This window comes from Hemiscyllium ocellatum, chromosome 2 (genome assembly GCF_020745735.1).
Source record: "Hemiscyllium ocellatum isolate sHemOce1 chromosome 2, sHemOce1.pat.X.cur, whole genome shotgun sequence".
NCBI lineage: Eukaryota > Metazoa > Chordata > Chondrichthyes > Orectolobiformes > Hemiscylliidae > Hemiscyllium > Hemiscyllium ocellatum.
In genome coordinates, this window is record NC_083402.1 from 8,953,833 (window position 1) to 8,970,642 (window position 16,810).

Sequence of the window (16,810 nt, forward strand, 5' to 3'; positions counted from 1 at the left end):
GGACACTTTACAACCTTCTGGACTTAATATTGAATTCAACACCTTCAGTTTGTGAACCCTTTATTAGCTTTAGATTAGATTCGATTAGATTAGATTCTCTACAGTGTGGAAACAGGCCCTTTGGCCCAACAAGTCCGCACCGACCCACCGAAGAGCAACCCACCCAGACCCATTCCCCTACATTTACCCCTAACTAATGCACCTAACACTACGGGCAATTTAGCATGGCCAATTCACCTAACCTGCACATCTTTTGACTGTGGGAGAAATTCGGAGCACCCAGAGGAAACCCTCGCAGACACGGGGAGAATGTGCAAACTCCACACAGTTGCCCGAAGCGGGAATTGAACCCGGATCCCCAGTGCCGTGAGGCAGCAGTGCTAACCACTTGTTGCATTCTCTGTCATCAGCCCTCCCCCTCACCCTTGTGGGACTCTCTGTTCTTACCAATCTGGCAGATAGCCACACCATTGTTCTGCTATTCTCTTAGTCCAATTGCTTAATCTGAACTATCCTGTCACCCCAGCACTCCATCCACCTCCCCACTATAGCATGCATGCTGCCCCACCCCCTTCCACAGTTCACGTCAGCTCTGATGACGAGTTACCCTGATTGGAAATGTTGGCTTGCTCTTTCTCTCTCTCTCTCTCTCTCTCTCTCTCTCTCTCTCTCTCCATGAACGCTGGTTGACCGTCTGCAATCTCCAGTACTTGTTGTCTCACAGTCAATGTGGTTGGCCTTTAACTGCTCTGTGTGGGCAATTAGGGACGGGTAATCCATCCTGTCCTGGCCAGCAACATCCTGTCAGCAAATTAAAAATAAAAATAGCAAGTGGAGTATTATGTGAGATTGTCCATTTTGGCAGGAAGAATAAAAATGAGGCATATTGTCTAAGTGGTGAGAGACTGCAGGGCTTTGAAATCTGGGAGTCCTGAATCACAGCAAGTTGGTACGCAGGTACAGTGAGGAACTGGAGAAATCAAGAGAATGTTATTGCTGGGGGAAATGAATTCAGAAGGAAGGAGGTTATTCTTCAGTTATACAGCACACTGATGTGGTCATGTCTGGAGCACTGGGTACAATAATAATATTTATAAATGTATTGGAAACAGTTCTGAGAAGGCTTACCAGAATAATACCTGTGTTGTTTTATCAGGAAAGGTTGGACAGTGTGGGCTCGTATTGACTGGAGTTTAGAGAGTAAGAAGTCCTGATTGAATCACACGGTCCTGAAGGGTCTTAACACAGTAGATGTGCAAAGAATGTTTCCATTAGTGGGGGAGTCTGTAATGATTGGGTTATTGTTCAGAGTCACCCATTTAAAACAAAGACGAAGAGAATTTCTTTCCTCACATAGTCTTTGGAGCGCTCCTCCTAAAGTGGCAGCGGAGGTAGAATCTTTAAATGTTTTGAAAGCAGAGAGATTCTTGTTTAGCGGGTGAAAGGTCATCAGCATTAGGAGGGAGTGTGGAGTAATTGGATCAGCTGGGATCTTGCTTAGTGGTGGAACATGTTGGAAGGGTCGAGTGACCTCCTCCTGCTCCTAATCCGAATGTGTATGTGACTGGGTGATATTCCTGCGTACCAACTCAGGGGTTGGGAAATGGAGTTGAGAAGCTGATGGACCAACTATCCTTTGCTATCACCTCCTGCGTGATATAGACTGAGTTCTTGAGTCACATCAATGCGATCAGGGAGTTACTGCTGTTGTGCTCTGTCTGCTGGTGCTACAGGTGTTTGGGCTGCATTGCATTGAGGATGGGGCGGTGTATTGATGCTATTCTGTAGAGCTGTACTGGTGTTGTCTCTGTGATCTCCTGCTTTCACCAATGACTGGTTCTTTGGCTATCTGTGCTGTCCCGTTATAGGGCTCTGTTGAAGTCTGGTGTTGTTTAGAATAGGCACAGAGATATGCTTCTTTCATAGCTGTGTCGTTATTGGTTATTCCATATATTGGCGACATGTGTCAGTCTGGACAGTTGCTCCACTGTCAGCTATGCTAGGCTCCCTGTAACCCAGGCCGTGGAAATGACAGTCAGCCATCAGATGGTGAGAGAGTTGAGGTAATATTATCATTGCTGGGGGGAGAAAGCCTTTCTCGTGACTAGGTGTCATTAGCCACTGGCTCTCGTTCCAAACCACAAGGCACTTTGCCCTGTTCACTGTTTGGTACTAGAGTGCAGAGTGTATGTGCTTAACACACGGGCCTGAGAGGACCTTGCTTTGCAGAATTGGTGCCAATGGCTGTGCTCATAAGCTGTGGTCAGTGCACACAAACTCGCACTCAGAGACACACACAAGCATAAACACATTCACAAAGACACACACATTCACTCACACACACTCTCTCAGTCTCTCTCTCACACACACAAGCACACGTACATATTCAGGCACACACAAACTCAGAGACGGACAAAAATGAAAAGGTAATATGATACCATAGGGCTGCTCTCTCAAAGGCTGCCTGTGAGTTTAACCCAAGGGTCACCTTGCCTGAGGCAAGGGGAAAGGTTGAAAAGGAGAATCCTTTATGGTCACCTCAGTCAGTGCAGAAATTGAACCCACACTGCTGGTGTCTCTCTGCATCACTAACCAGCCAACAGAACTACATCCTTCCAAATACACACACACACACACACTCACACAAAAACAGACACACACACGTACACATACTGAAACACATGCAAACACATATACACACACGTACACACACACACACACACAAACACACACACGCACAAACGCACACACTGTGGCAGTAAAAACTATCAGAAACAATAACTGGAAATTAAAAAGAGTTTTCAGACAGATCAGTGATCATGAAGTCTTTTCAGATCCGATCAGACTCCATTGAACACTCCCACCCTGCAGCTCATTCCATACACTTGTTGGGCCGAAGGGCCTGTTTCCACACTGTAAGTAATCTAATCTAATCACACACACCACCTTCTAGGTGAAAATGTTACTCCTCACTTTCTTTCCAAATCTTTCCCCTCTCACCTTAAAGCTGTGCCCTCTAGTTTTGGACTCCTCCACCTTAGGAAAAAGACCTTGGCCAATCATCCTATCTATGGTTGTCATGATTCTATAACCTCTATAGGGTCATCCCTCAGTTTCCAATTCTCCAGGGAAAAAAGCCTCAGCATATTCAGCCCCTCCCTGTAGCTCAAACCCCTCAGTCTTAGTGGCATCCTTGTAAATCTTTGCTGCTCTCTTTCAAATTTATCAACATTCTTCCTGTAGAAGGGAGACCAGAATTGTAGGCAGTATTCTAAATATTGGTATATCTGTACAGCCGTACCATGACATCCCAACTCCAATACTCTGAACAACAACACTCCACCACCACCCTCTGTCCCCTACTTTCAAGCCATTTTTGTATCTAGTTAGTTAGATCTCCCAGGATCACTTGCGGAACGCTTCAGAGAACACCTCAGGGACGCCCGGACCAACCAACCCAACCACCCCATGGCTCAACACTTTAACTCTCCCTCCCACTCCACCGAGGACATGCAGGTCCTTGGACTCCTCCACCGGCAAAACATAACAACACGACGGTTGGAGGAAGAGCGCCTCATCTTCCGCCTGGGAGCCCTCCAACCACAAGGGATGAACTCAGATTTCTCCAGTTTCCTCATTCCCCCTCCCCCCACCTTGTCTCAGTCGGTTCCCTCAACTCAGCACCGCCCTCCTAACCTGCAATCTTCTTCCTAACCTCTCCGCCCCCACCCCACTCCGGCCTATCACCCTCACCTTGACCTCCTTCCACCTATCACATCTCCATCGCCCCTCCCCCAAGTCCCTCCTCCCTACCTTTTATCTTAGCCTGCCTGGCACCCTCTCCTCATTCCTGATGAAGGGCTTATGCCCGAAACGTCGAATTTCCTATTCCTTGGATGCTGCCTGACCTGCTGTGCTTTTACCAGCAACGCATTTTCAACTCCCATGTGATCTAACCTTACCAACCAGTATACCATGATTATCCTGAATCCCACTTTATTACCTCTCCCCCATATTGCTTCATTCACTTGCTGATTAAAAATCTGTTGTTCTCAGCCTTGAATCGACTTAATGACCCAACCTTGACTGCCCTCTGTGGTAAAACATATCCACAGATCGACCAGCCTCTCAGAGAAGAAATTCCTCCTCATCTTTAACTGAAATGGGCAGCCCCTTATTCTGTCCTCTGGTCCTAGACTTCCCACAATGTGGAAACTACCTTTCCACATGTACCCTGTCAAGTCCCCAACAATTCAATTTGGTCACCTCTCATTCTTTCATATTCCAGGGCCACTCAACCTCTAATCATAAGAAAATACCTCCATCAGCATAGTGAATCTTCTCTGGACTTGTGGCAGTGCCAGTATCATCTTTCTTTTGATAAGGTACAGCAAACTGTTAGGAAGGCAAATAATTTATTGCAAGGGGCTTTGAGTCCAGCTATAGCTGTGTAGAGCCCTTGTAGGACTTCATCTGTGCACAGTTTTCATTTCCACACGTAAGTAAGGATATGCTTCCTTAGTGGGAGCTCACCAGACTAATTTCTGAGATATCGGGATTATGCAATGTTATGGACCAGGCCAGACCCCTCAAAACAATGCAGGAAAGTAGCTCAGACCCTAACTTTGCCAGTTGTTTTAAGCACGTGTAACATGGATATACCAGTAGGGATGCAGCTGGTCAAACCACTTAGTTTTAAACAAAACAGAATTTATTTAAAAGATTACCAAATGAAACACAAACAAAAGAGAACAGAACACTGGTGAGAGGGAAAGGTATAAAAGGGAGCTAAGAGGCAATGTTTTCTGAGTAGTGCATGTATGGAATGAGCTGCCGGAGGAAGTGATGGAGGCTGGTACAATTACAACATTTAAAAAGCATCTGGATGGGTATATGAATAGGAGGGGTTTGGGGGGATATGGGCCAAGTGCTGGCAAATGGGATAGATTGGGTTGGGATATTTGGTCAGCGTGGATGAGTTGGACCGAAGGGTCTATTTCCGTGCTGTATATCTCTCGGACTTCATGACTCTATTACAATCTATCAGAAAACCCAATAGGCTATACCAACTTAATGAAGCTGTTCCAAACACTTGCAACAATCCCCATAAACACTCCATGGCACAAAAGGTAAAATCAAACACAGGGTCTTACAGGAGAGAGAGAGATGGCAGAGAGATTCAGCATAGCATACCCTCATTCCTTGTAGCTGTTTCCTGGACCAGCAGCCTCAAAACTCTACTGACTGCTTTCAGTGAAAAGCCAGGCTGCCAAAACCCAATTAAATTAGAGAACCCCAGGGCGGCACAGTGGCTCAGTGGTTAGAACAGCTGCCTCACAGCACCAGGGACCCGGGTTTGATTCCTGCCTCGGGCGACTGTCTGTGTGGAGTTTGCACATTCACTCCATGTCTGTGTGAGTTTCCCTCCACAGTCCTAACTTGTGCAGGTTCGGTGAATTGGTCATGCTAAATTGCCCATAGCGTTAGGTGCATTAATCAGGGGTAAATACAGGGCAGGGGAATGGGTCTGGGTGTGTTACTCTTCGGTGGGTCAGTGTGGGCTTTTTGGGCTAAAGGGCCTGTTTCCATACTATAGGTAATCTAATCTAATCTAAAAGCTGAGCTGGGAGAACTGGCCACTCTCCTTTCATTGTACAAGTGCTGTCTTGAAACTTGAAAGCCTTTTGTCTGAGGCAGTATCTGTTAGCTATAATCCAACTGGCCCAAAAAGCCATCCATGCCAGACTTTTCAGAATCTCTGCTTTTACGATGTAACTGAAAAAAAAGCCAAGGACAGCATTACCAAGTTCAAAGAGCAGCATCGTCATATCTATGAAGGGTGATTGAGGAGATCAGGCCTTTATTTTCTCACGTTTCGGAGAATGAGAGCTGGTCTTATTGGCACATACAATGATCATAGAGGGTTCAACATGGCAATGCAGGAAGAATAGCTCCCTGGTTGGCAGGGGACACAGTTTCAGAACAAGGGCATTGAGATGGCAAGGAATTTCTTCACATTGAGGGGGGGTGAATGTGTGGAATTCTGTATCTGAATGGTCAGTGGAAGTTTAATCATTGATAAAAAGTGGTTGATAGATATCTAGATTGTAATGGGGACATGAGGGTAATGGTGTCAAAAAATATTGAAGTAGGTGGGCGGCACGGTGGCACAGTGGTTAGCACTGCTGCCTCACAGCCCCTGAGACCCGGGTTCAATTCCCGCCTCAGGCGACTGACTGTGTGGAGTTTGCACGTTCTCCCCGTGTCTGCGTGGGTTTCTTCCGGGTGCTCCGGTTTCCTCCCACAGTCCAAAGATGTGCGGGTCAGGTGAATTGGTCATGCTAAAATTGTCCGTAGTGTTAGGTAAGGGGTAAATGTAGGGGTATGGGTGGGTTGCGCTTCGGCGGATCGGTGTGGACTTGTTGGGCCGAAGGGCCTGTTTCCACACTGTAAGTAAGCTAATCTAATCTAATCAATGGGCTGAATGGCCTATTCTTGCTCCTATTTTCAAAGTTTCTGCATCAATCAGCCATTTTCCCTCATCACTTTATCAATAACATTGGTTTTAAAAATAAATCCTTTCAAACCTTAACTGAACTGCCAATAAAATCATTCAACTGAAGGCGGTTAGAGGGAGATGAATGGACAAAGACTATATTATCATTTAACCACAATCTCTATTGCAGCTGTCTCCTTCAAGAAGTTAATAGTGCTTGAATATTCTCTAATGGCACTGGTTGAACTTTAGTTCCGACCACTGAATGTCCGAACAGCTAAAGACTGGCTCTGCCTGGTACTTACACTAGCCCTATAGTTTTATCTGAAATATGGCATTGTCTATTAAAACTCACATTTATCCAAAAAAGAGTAGCTTATCTTATGGTTACACTTGCATTCTCCTATCTGCAAAACACTCAAAAAACTTTAAAATCTCAAAATAAGGAAGCCTCAATCCTGTTAAATAAACCCTTTCCTTAATCCTAATGCATAACTGAACCCATTCCCTCTCAATGTGAATTGTATTCATCAGGATGGGACTATCATAACACCATAAGGAGCAGATCTTGGCCATTCAGTCCCTCTAGTCAGCTTTGCCATTCAGTGAGATCATGGTCAATCTGATAATCCTCAACTCCACTGTCCTGCCTTTTCCCCATAACTCTCGATACTCCCTGGCTGATTAAAAATCTGTCTGTCTCAGCCTCGAAAATGCTTAATGATCCAGCCTCGATAGTATGGAAGTTACTCTATTAGTTATGTAGTTAACTTAGCGTTGTAATGCATGCCCGGGATTGTATTAGCTGCTAGAATAACTTCCATAATAGCCCTCTGTGGTACAGAATTCCACACACTGATCACCCTTTGAGAGATGGAATTCCTTCTCATCTCTGTCTTAAATGTACAACCCCTTACTCTGAGATGATTGCCTCTGGTCCTAGAATCTTCCTCAAGGGGAAATAACATTTCACATCGACCTTGTCAAGCTTTCCAAGAATCTTGTATGTTTCAATAAGGTCACCCCCTAATTCTTCTACATTTCAACTCCAACACCAACAGCACCTGGATTTGATTTGATTTGAATTATTATTGTCACACGTACCTAGATACAGTGAAAAGTTTTGTTTTGCATGTCTTACAAAGTGTATAAGGGCCATAGCCCTGAGCGAGGAATACAATGTTACTGCTACAAGAAGGTGCACAAAGAGCGACATGAACATTAAATTTGAGAGGTCCGTTCAGAAATCTAATGACAGAAGGCAGCTCTCACCACCACCTTCTCAGGGTAACTAGGATGGGCAATAAATACTGGCCCAGCCAGAGATGCCGAAGTCCAATGAGTGAATTTTAAGAAGTACAGATTGATCAATTCAACCTCTCCTCATAAAACAGAGCCTCCGAATCTGGTATCAGACGAGGGAACCTTCTCTGGACTGCCTCCAATGGCAATATACCTTTACCTTCGATAAGAGGCCCAAAACTTTTCTAATCTAGCTGCGATTAGTGCCTTGTGCACTTTTAGCAAAATCTCCCTTCTTCCATACTGTCCCTTTGAAATAAAGGCCGACATTCCTTTTGCCTTCCCTATTACCCACTGAACTCAGATGCTAGCTTTTTGTGATTGATGGGTGAGGAGTCCCGAATCCCTCTGTTCTGTGTCAACCACAAGCATGACCCTGTCTCCTCCTGCCGCAGCTCATCAGTTGCTGACAGCCTCATCCATATCCTTATTGCCTCGGAGACTTGACTATTCCGGGCCACTCCTGACCACTCTCCCACATTCTACTCTGCCTAGATGTCCGTTTCTCCATATCACAGCTTACTCACCCGTCCATCGCTCAGTGAGCTCGCAATTGCACCCTGGTTTCCAAACCATCAACGTATTGATTTTAAAAATTTCATTCTCATTTCCAAATACCTCTTTAACCTCGCTTCTCCCTCCTTGGATGCTGCCTGACCTGCTGTGCTTTTCCAGCACCACACTCTTGATTCTGTAATCACCCCAGCCTCACACACCTCTGAGCTCCTCCAATTACCTCATGAATATCTGCTTTATATTGCTTCACCTCTGGTGACTGTGACTTCAAGTGCAGGGTCCCCTTCCTACATGTCTCTGCTTCATTCTCCTCCTTTGTAATGCCCGTTAAAGCCTCCCTCTTTGCCTAAGTTATTGATCATTTGATGCACAGCCATCTTCTGTGACTTGGTGTCTAATTCTGTTTGATTAATTCTCCAGTGGAGCACTTGGATTTGTTTCACTACACTCAAGTAGATATATGAATGTAACCTGTTGTTGCAACATCACACTACTCCCTTAGAAAGCAATACAAAGTAGTGGAAGGTTTTGCAGGCTGACTAACACATTTTGTAGCTGAGGACATTTTGTGAACATGAAACGAAATAAGTTCAAAGAAACTTAAAATAGAGCCACGCAGTTCAGGAATAAAATTTGTGAATCATAATTTCTTGTAATACAAAATGGAAATCCGGAAATTCCTCCCACAAAAGGTTGCTGATGGGGGAGGCTCAGTAGATCTTTTCTCAAAGGTTCTGGGTGTAAATGCAAGGGACATTAAACTGCCAAATCTCACCTCTCCCTCACAATAGTTTGTTAGTCTACGAGGAGACAGTGAGGTTTGCAGATGCTGGAGATCAGAGTTGAGAGTGTGTTGCTGGAAAAGCACAGCAGGTCAGGCAGCATCCGAGGAGCAGGAGAATCGACGTTTCGGGCCAGAGCCCTTTGATTTTTGTCGATTTTCCTGCTCCTTGGATGCTGCCTGACCTGCTGTGCTTTTCCAGCATCATTCTCTCAACTCTGTTACTCCTGTAGTCGAAACTCACCATTTGGGTCAGTGTTATGATGCCAGTTGATGGTATTACTGGGTAAGACCGCTCCCAGATTGATAGATCGTTTCTTTTTTAGTTTTGTTGATGTGACAGTCAGTTACTGAAACATAGTCACATAAGACAGCGGAATTCCTTCAACAACAGAACAGAAGTTTATGATAGAAAAGGCATAAACCCAAATTTGGATGAGCCCTTGAAATAACATAAGATTCAAGAATGTGGAAGAGGAGCAGGACATTGGAGTTAGAACACCTTTACTGGTAGCAATTTTAGAGCAGATTTGATTGGCTGAAGGGTCTTTTCTGTGCTATATGACTCAATGATTCAAATAAAATAAAGCAAGTTATCCAGAGACGTAACACAGTTCAGAAATATCAGAAAACATACAGCTAAACAACCATTTCAAGTTCCCAAATACTGATTCACAGAAATTCAAGCCCAAAAAAATTTTTAACTTCCACTTAACCAATTCTCTCCAGTATCTTTCCTGTGAACTGTGAAATCTCCTTGCACGATTATCCTTAAAGCAGAGAGCTAAAACTTTCTCTGCTTCTAATAACCAAACCCTCTGGCCTTGAAGCCACACAAATTAAACATCTGCTGAGCTAACTTATCTCCTGAACTGCTCTGAAATACCTATTTCCAGAAGAACTTGAGACTTTAGTCAGGCCTCCTCCAAACTGCCTAAAAATTGTCATCTCGAAGTTTTCGAATTTGAAATCAATCCCTGATTATTCTGAACTGAAAGCAAGCCAATGCTTTCAATGTATACCTACCTGTGCTAAACCACAATAGTATAAACAATTTTCCAGTAACACACCACAGGGGTCTTCAGCATTTGTTTCCTGAGCAATGCTGGATTAGGCTACTGTTCCAGAAGGACTCTCAGATCAGATTTATTTTACAATTCTTCATAAAAGTAACCGATATCCATATGCCACTGCTTTGAACTCGACTGTCCAAAAAGGATATTGATATATATTTACGTTATGCAGCTTTCAAAATTGTCAGCCATAGCTTAGTGGATAGTTGAAGGTCATGCATCATGTCCCACTCCAGAGGTGTGGGCACATTTTCTAGGCTGATACTCTTGTGCAGTGCAAAGGGAGTGCTGAACTGTCAGAGGTACCGTCATTAGGACATGAAAGTAGGAGTCTGCCTGACTAGGGGATTTTGACTTCCAAACATAAACTGGGACTGCCATAGTGTTCAGGACTTGGATGGGGAGGAATATATTAAATGTGTTCAAGAAAATTTTCTTGATCAATCTGTAGATATACCCACTAGAAAAGGAGGCAAGACTTGAGCTTACCTTGGGAAATAAGGCACAGCAAGTGACTGAAGTGTCAATGGGGGAGCACTTTGGGACCAGTGATCATAATTCGATTAGTTTTAAAATAGTTACAGAAAAGGATACAAAAGCTAACATTCTTCATTGGAGTAAGGCAATATTGACAGTATGATACAAGAACTTTCACAAGTTGATTGGAGGAGACTGTTCACAGGTAAGTGGATGGCTCAGCAAGTGGGAGGCTTTCAAAAGTGAGATAATAAGAGTTCAGAGGCGTTATGTTCCTGTTAGAGTGAAGCCTGTTCAGAGTCAAGAACATTGGAAACATTAAGATATTGAGGCTCTGGTCAAGGATAAGAAGGAGGCATATATTAGGTATCGACAACTGAGATCTCTGGAAGACTATAAAGGACATATGGACATTCTTAAGAGGAAACTTGGGAGGTCAAAAAGGGGAAATGAGATAGACTTGGCAGATAAGGTTAAGGATAATCCAAAGAAATTCTACAAGTCCGTGAAGAGCAAAAGAGCAACTAGGGAGAGAGTAGGGCCTCTTGGAGAAAGGAATGGAGGTTAGGGAACTCAGGGAAATAAATACTGATGTCTTAAAAACTGTCCTCATTATGGAACAGGAGGTGCTGGAAGTCGTTAAAAACATAAAAGTAGCTAAATCTCCAAGAATTGCTCAAGTGTATCCCAGGATGTTGTGGGAAGTTAGGGAAGGAATTGCAGCGGCCGTAGCAGAGATGTTATTATAAGGCCATAAGACATAGGAGTGGAAGCAAGGCCATTCAGCCCATCGAGTCCACTCCACCATTTAGTCATGGCTGATGGGTGTTTCAATTCCACTTACCCACACTCTCCCCGTAGCCCTTAATTCCTTGCGAGATCAAGAATTTATTAATCTCTGCCTTGAAGACACCCAATTTCCCGGCCTCCGCTGTGCTCCGTGGCAATGAATTCCACAGGCCCGCCACTCCCTGGCTGAAGAAACGTCATCTTATTTCCATTCTAAATTGACCCCCTCTAATTTTATGGCTGTGCCCACGTGTCCTAGTCTCCCGGCCAAATGGAAGCAAATTCCCAGTGTCCACCCTTTCTAAGCCATGCATTATCTGAAAAGTTTGTATTAGATCTCCCCTCAACTTTCTAAACTCTAATGAATACAATCCCAGGATCCTCAGCCGATCATCATATGTTCATACCATTCCAGGGATCATCCGTGTGAATCCCCACTGGACACACTCCAGTGCCAGTATGTCCTTCCTGAGGTGTGGGGCCCAAAATTGGGCACAGTTTTCTAAATGGGGCCTAATTAGAGCTTTATAAAGTCTCAGAAGCACATTGCTGCTTTTATATTCCAACCCTCTTGAAGTAAATGACAGCATTACATTTGCTTTCTTAATTACGGACTCAACCTACAAATCACCTTTAGAGAATCCTGGACTAGCATTCCCAGATCCCTTTGTACTTTGCTCCACAGCTACAGATGAGATGTCGTAGGACTGGAGGATGGCTAATGTTGTGCCATTATTTGATTTGATTTATTATCGTCACATTGCTAAGTACAGCGAAACGGCCATACAGGACAGGCAGATCATAACATAAAAGGTCACAGGGTGATTGAACAGAGTGAGGAATACAGAGTTACAGCTGCAAAGATGGTGCACAAGATCAACGTTGGATTTGAACTTTGAGAAGTTTAAGAAAGGCTGTAAGGAGAAGCCTGGGAACTATAGACCGGTGATTCTGATGTCAGTGGTGGGTAAGTTGTTGGAGGGGATTCTGAGAGATAGGGTTGACATGCATTTGGAGTGGTAAAGACTAATTAGGGAGAGTCAGCATGGCTTTGTGTGAAGGAAATCGTATCTCACAAAGTTAATTGAGTTTTTTGAGGATGTAAACAAAAGATTGATGAGGGCAGAGTGGTAGAAATTGTCTGTATGGACTTTACAAAGCTGTTGACAAGGTTCTGAGTGGTAGACTGTTTAGTAAAGTTAGTTCACACGGAATTCGGGGAGGACTTGCCAATTGGATACGGTATTGGCTTGATGATAGGAGACAGACGGTGGAAATTGTTTTTTGGACTGGAGGCCTATGGCCTGTAATGTTCTGCAGGGGTCAGTGCTGGGTCCACTGTTGGTTGTCATTTATATAAACAATTTGGATGAGAATTTGGATGGTCAGTAAACTTGCAGATGACACCAAAACTGGTGGTATAGTCAACATTGAAGAAGGTTACAAAGGGATCTTGATCAATTGGGCCAATGGGCTAAGGGGTGGAAGATGAAATTTAATTTGGATAAATGTGAGGTATTGCATTTTGGTAAAACAAACAAGGGGAGAACTTATACAGTTAATGGTCGGACCCTAGATCGTGTAGTTGAACTGAGAGACCTAAAGCCTCAGGTACATAGTTCTTTGAAATTTACGTCACAGGTAGATAGAGTGGTTAAAAAGGTATTTAGCACACTTGTCTTCATTGCTCAGGTCATTCAGTATAGGGGTTGGGACGTTATGTTGAGGGTGTACAGGATGTTGGTGAGGCCTCTTTTGGAGTAGTGTGTACAGTTCTGATCTTATAGAAAGAATATTATTAAATTGGAGGGGGCTCAGAAACGATTTACCAGGGTGTTGCTGGGACTGGAGGGTTTGAGTTTTAATGAGTGACTGGATAGACTGGGACTTTTTCCATTGGACTATAGGAGGTTGAGGGATGACCTTATAGAGCATTATAAAACCATGAGGAGCATGGATAAGGTGAATAGAAAATGTCCTCTCCATTGGGTTGGGGAGTTCAAAGCTAGGGAGCATATTTTAAGGGAAGAAGAAAAAAATTTAAAATGGACCTGAGAGGCAACGGTTTTACACGGTGAGTAGTTTGTGTGTGGAATTAGCTGCCAGAGGAAGTAATGGATTCAGCTACAGTTACAACTTTTGAAAGACATTTGGATAGGTACATGAATAGCAAAGGTTTAAGAGGGATCTGGGCCTAATGCAGGCAAATTGGACTAGATTAGTTTAGGAGCATGGTTGGCATGGATGAGATGGGCTGAAGGGTCTGTTTCCTGCTGTGTGACTCTATGATTCTCAGATGATCATTAAAACGTCCTAATGCAATTTTGGAAGGAGGTGAGGGAGTTACCTAGAAATACAGAAACAGAGAAAATAGGAGCAGGAGTTGGCTATTTGGCCGTTTGAACCTGCTCCAACATTTAATACAATCATTGGCTGATCATCCAACTCAGTATTCTGTTCCCAATTTCTTTCATGCCCTTTGATCCTTTCGCCTTAAGGATGAATCTCATTCCTTGAAATTATGCAATAATTTGTCCTCGAAAGCTTTCTGCAGGAGTAAATTCTACAGTTCACCACTCTCTGGGTGAAGACATCTCTCCTCATCTTGGTGTGAAATGGCCTACTCCGAATGCTAAGACTGTGACCCCTGTGGTTCTGGACTCTCTGATCATTGGGAACATCATTCCTGCATTGACCCTGTCGAGCCCTGTAAGAATTTTATGGGCTTCTATGTAATTACCCCCCTTTCATTCTCCTAAACTCCATGAATACTGTCCTAATTGAGCCAGCCATCCCAAAAATCGGTCTGGTAATCCTTTGTCACATTCCTTCCATAGCCAAAAGGCCATGTACAGTTGCAGCACGACATTCCTCAAATTCTCTCGCGGTGAAGGCCAACGTACCATTTCCTTTCTTCACCCCCTGCATGCTTACTTTCAGTGACTGGTGTACAAGGATACCCAGGTCTCGTTGCACCTCCCTCTTTTCCCAGTCGATCACTAACCAGATAATCATCTGTCTGCCTGCTTGCCTGATCCCATTGTGGATACCTGTCTTGTTAATGCTGTGTGTTTACCCTCCATCAAACAGCAGATTATCTGGAGTTACCTCAACTTGTTCTTCCGTGGGATGTGTTGCACATCCCTAGTTAAGGATTAGAACAAAGAACCAAGAACAGTATGGCACAGAAACAGGCCCTTCGGCCCACTAATGCTGCACCAACACACCATACCTTCCTAAACTGAAAGCCTTTTGCCTCTACACTGTTTGTATCCCTCTGTTCCCTGCCTACTCATGTATCTGTCAAGATGTCTCTTTTATCTTCCTCCACCATTTCCTCTGGCAGTGCATTCCAGGCACTTGCCATCCTCTGCAGAAAAGGTTTGTCCCCTCACATCTCCTTTAAATATTCCCCCTTTACCCTTAAACCTATGTCCCCTAGTAATTAACATGTCTACCCTGGGAAAAAAAGATTCAGATTTTCCATTCTATCCATACCTCTGTAAGCCTCCAGTAGATTGCCCCTCACTCTTTGATGCTCAAGTGAAAACAAAGCAAGTTTGTCCAATCTCTCCTCACAGCTAATACCCTCCAAACCAGGGAACATCTGGGTAAACCATTTCTGTACCTGCCCCAAAATCTCCACATCCTTTTGGTAGTGTAGTGAGCAGAACTGGAATCAATATTCCAACTGTGGCTGAACTAAAATTATATACAGCAGCAACATGACCTGATAGTATTATACTCAGTGCCCCAGCTGATGAAGGCAAGAATTGCATATTCCTCCTTGACCATCTTATCAATTTGTGTTGTCACTTTCAGGGTCGAGAGTGTGGTGCTGGAAAAGCACAGCAGGTCAGGGAACATCGAGGAGCGGGAGAATCGACATTTCAGGCCTAAGTCCTTCATCAGGAATGAGGCTTGTGGGCCGGGGGGGCTGAGAGATAAATGGGAGGTGGGTGGGGCTGGAGGAAGGCAGCTGAGAATGTGATAGGTGGATGAAGGTGAGGAGAAGGTCGGAGAGGAGGGTGGAGTGGATAGATGGGAAAGGCTATGGACAGGTCAAGAGGGCGGTGCTGAGTTGGAGGCTTTGGCTTGAGTTAATGTAGAGGGAGGGGAAATGAGAAAACTGGTGAAATCCACGTTAATCCCATATGGTTGCAGAGTCCTAACGTGGTGTTCTTCCTCCAGGCGTCAGGTGGTAAGGGTTTGGCAATGGAAGAGGCCCAGGACCTGCATGCCCTTGGCGGAGTGGGAGGGGGAGTTGAAGTGTTCAGCCACACGGCGGTGGGGTTGGTGAGTGTAGGTATCCCAGAGATGTTCTCTGAAACAATCCACAAGGAGGCGTCCTGTCTCCCCGATGTAGAGGAGACCACATCGGGTGCAACGGACACAATGGATGACATTGGTCGAGGTACAGGTAAATTTCTGTTGGATCTGGAAAGATCCTTTGGGGCCTTGAACAAAGGTGAGGAGAGAGGTGTGAGCGCAGGTTTTGCACTTCCTCTGGTGGTAGAGAAAGGTGTGAGGAGTGGGGTGTGGGCTGGTGGGGGGTGTGAAGGTGGTGTGGACCTAATGAGGGAGTCGCGGACGGAATGGTCTTTCATGGAAAGTGAAGGAGATACGTTGTAGGGCATCGTTGACCATGTGGGAAGGGAAATTGCGATCTTGGAAGAAGGAGGCCATCTGGGATTTTCTAAGATCGAATTGGTCATCCTGGGAACAGATGCAGTGGACGCAGAAGAACTGGGAATAAGGGATGATGTTTTTACAGGAGGTAGGGTGGGAGGAGGTGTAGTCTAGGTAGCTGTGGGAGTCAGTAGACCTGTACGCCTAGATCCTTTATATTTAATTCTATTAAGGATTCTACCATTTACTGTACACCTCCCTTCTGCATTTGATCTTCGAAAATGGACAACCTCACAATTGTCCAGATTAAATTCCATCTGCCATTTCTCCACGCATGTCTCCAGCCTATCTAGATCCTGCTGTATCTTCACTGTCCAAAGCTCCCCCAATCTTTGTGTTGTCTGTGAACTTATTAATCAGACACCAACATTCTCTTCCAAAACACTTACATATGTTATAAACAACAGGGGTCTAGCACTGATCCCTGCGGAACACCACCGCTCACAGATCTCCAGTCAGAAAAAACAACCTTCCAATGAAGCCAGCTCTCTGGGGATCCCATGTGACATCACCTTGTGTATCAGCGTGTCATGAGGGACCTTGTCAAAGGCCTTGCTAAAGTCCTGATAGACAACATCTACTGCCCTGTCCTCATCAATCATCTTTGTCACTTCCTGCCTTCAGGAATACCTTGTGTTGTCGTGATGTAATTATGTGCAGATCTAACTGAGGAGCTTGTTCAAAGGG

The 16,810-nt window shown here is 44.6% G+C and overlaps 1 protein-coding gene across 1 annotated transcript in view; it reads left to right on the top strand.

Annotated features, from left to right (window-relative positions):
• Positions 1 to 16,810, top strand: part of tmem8b (transmembrane protein 8B) — a 128,932-nt gene that overhangs the window by 53,556 nt on the left and 58,566 nt on the right. The window lies entirely within an intron of this gene.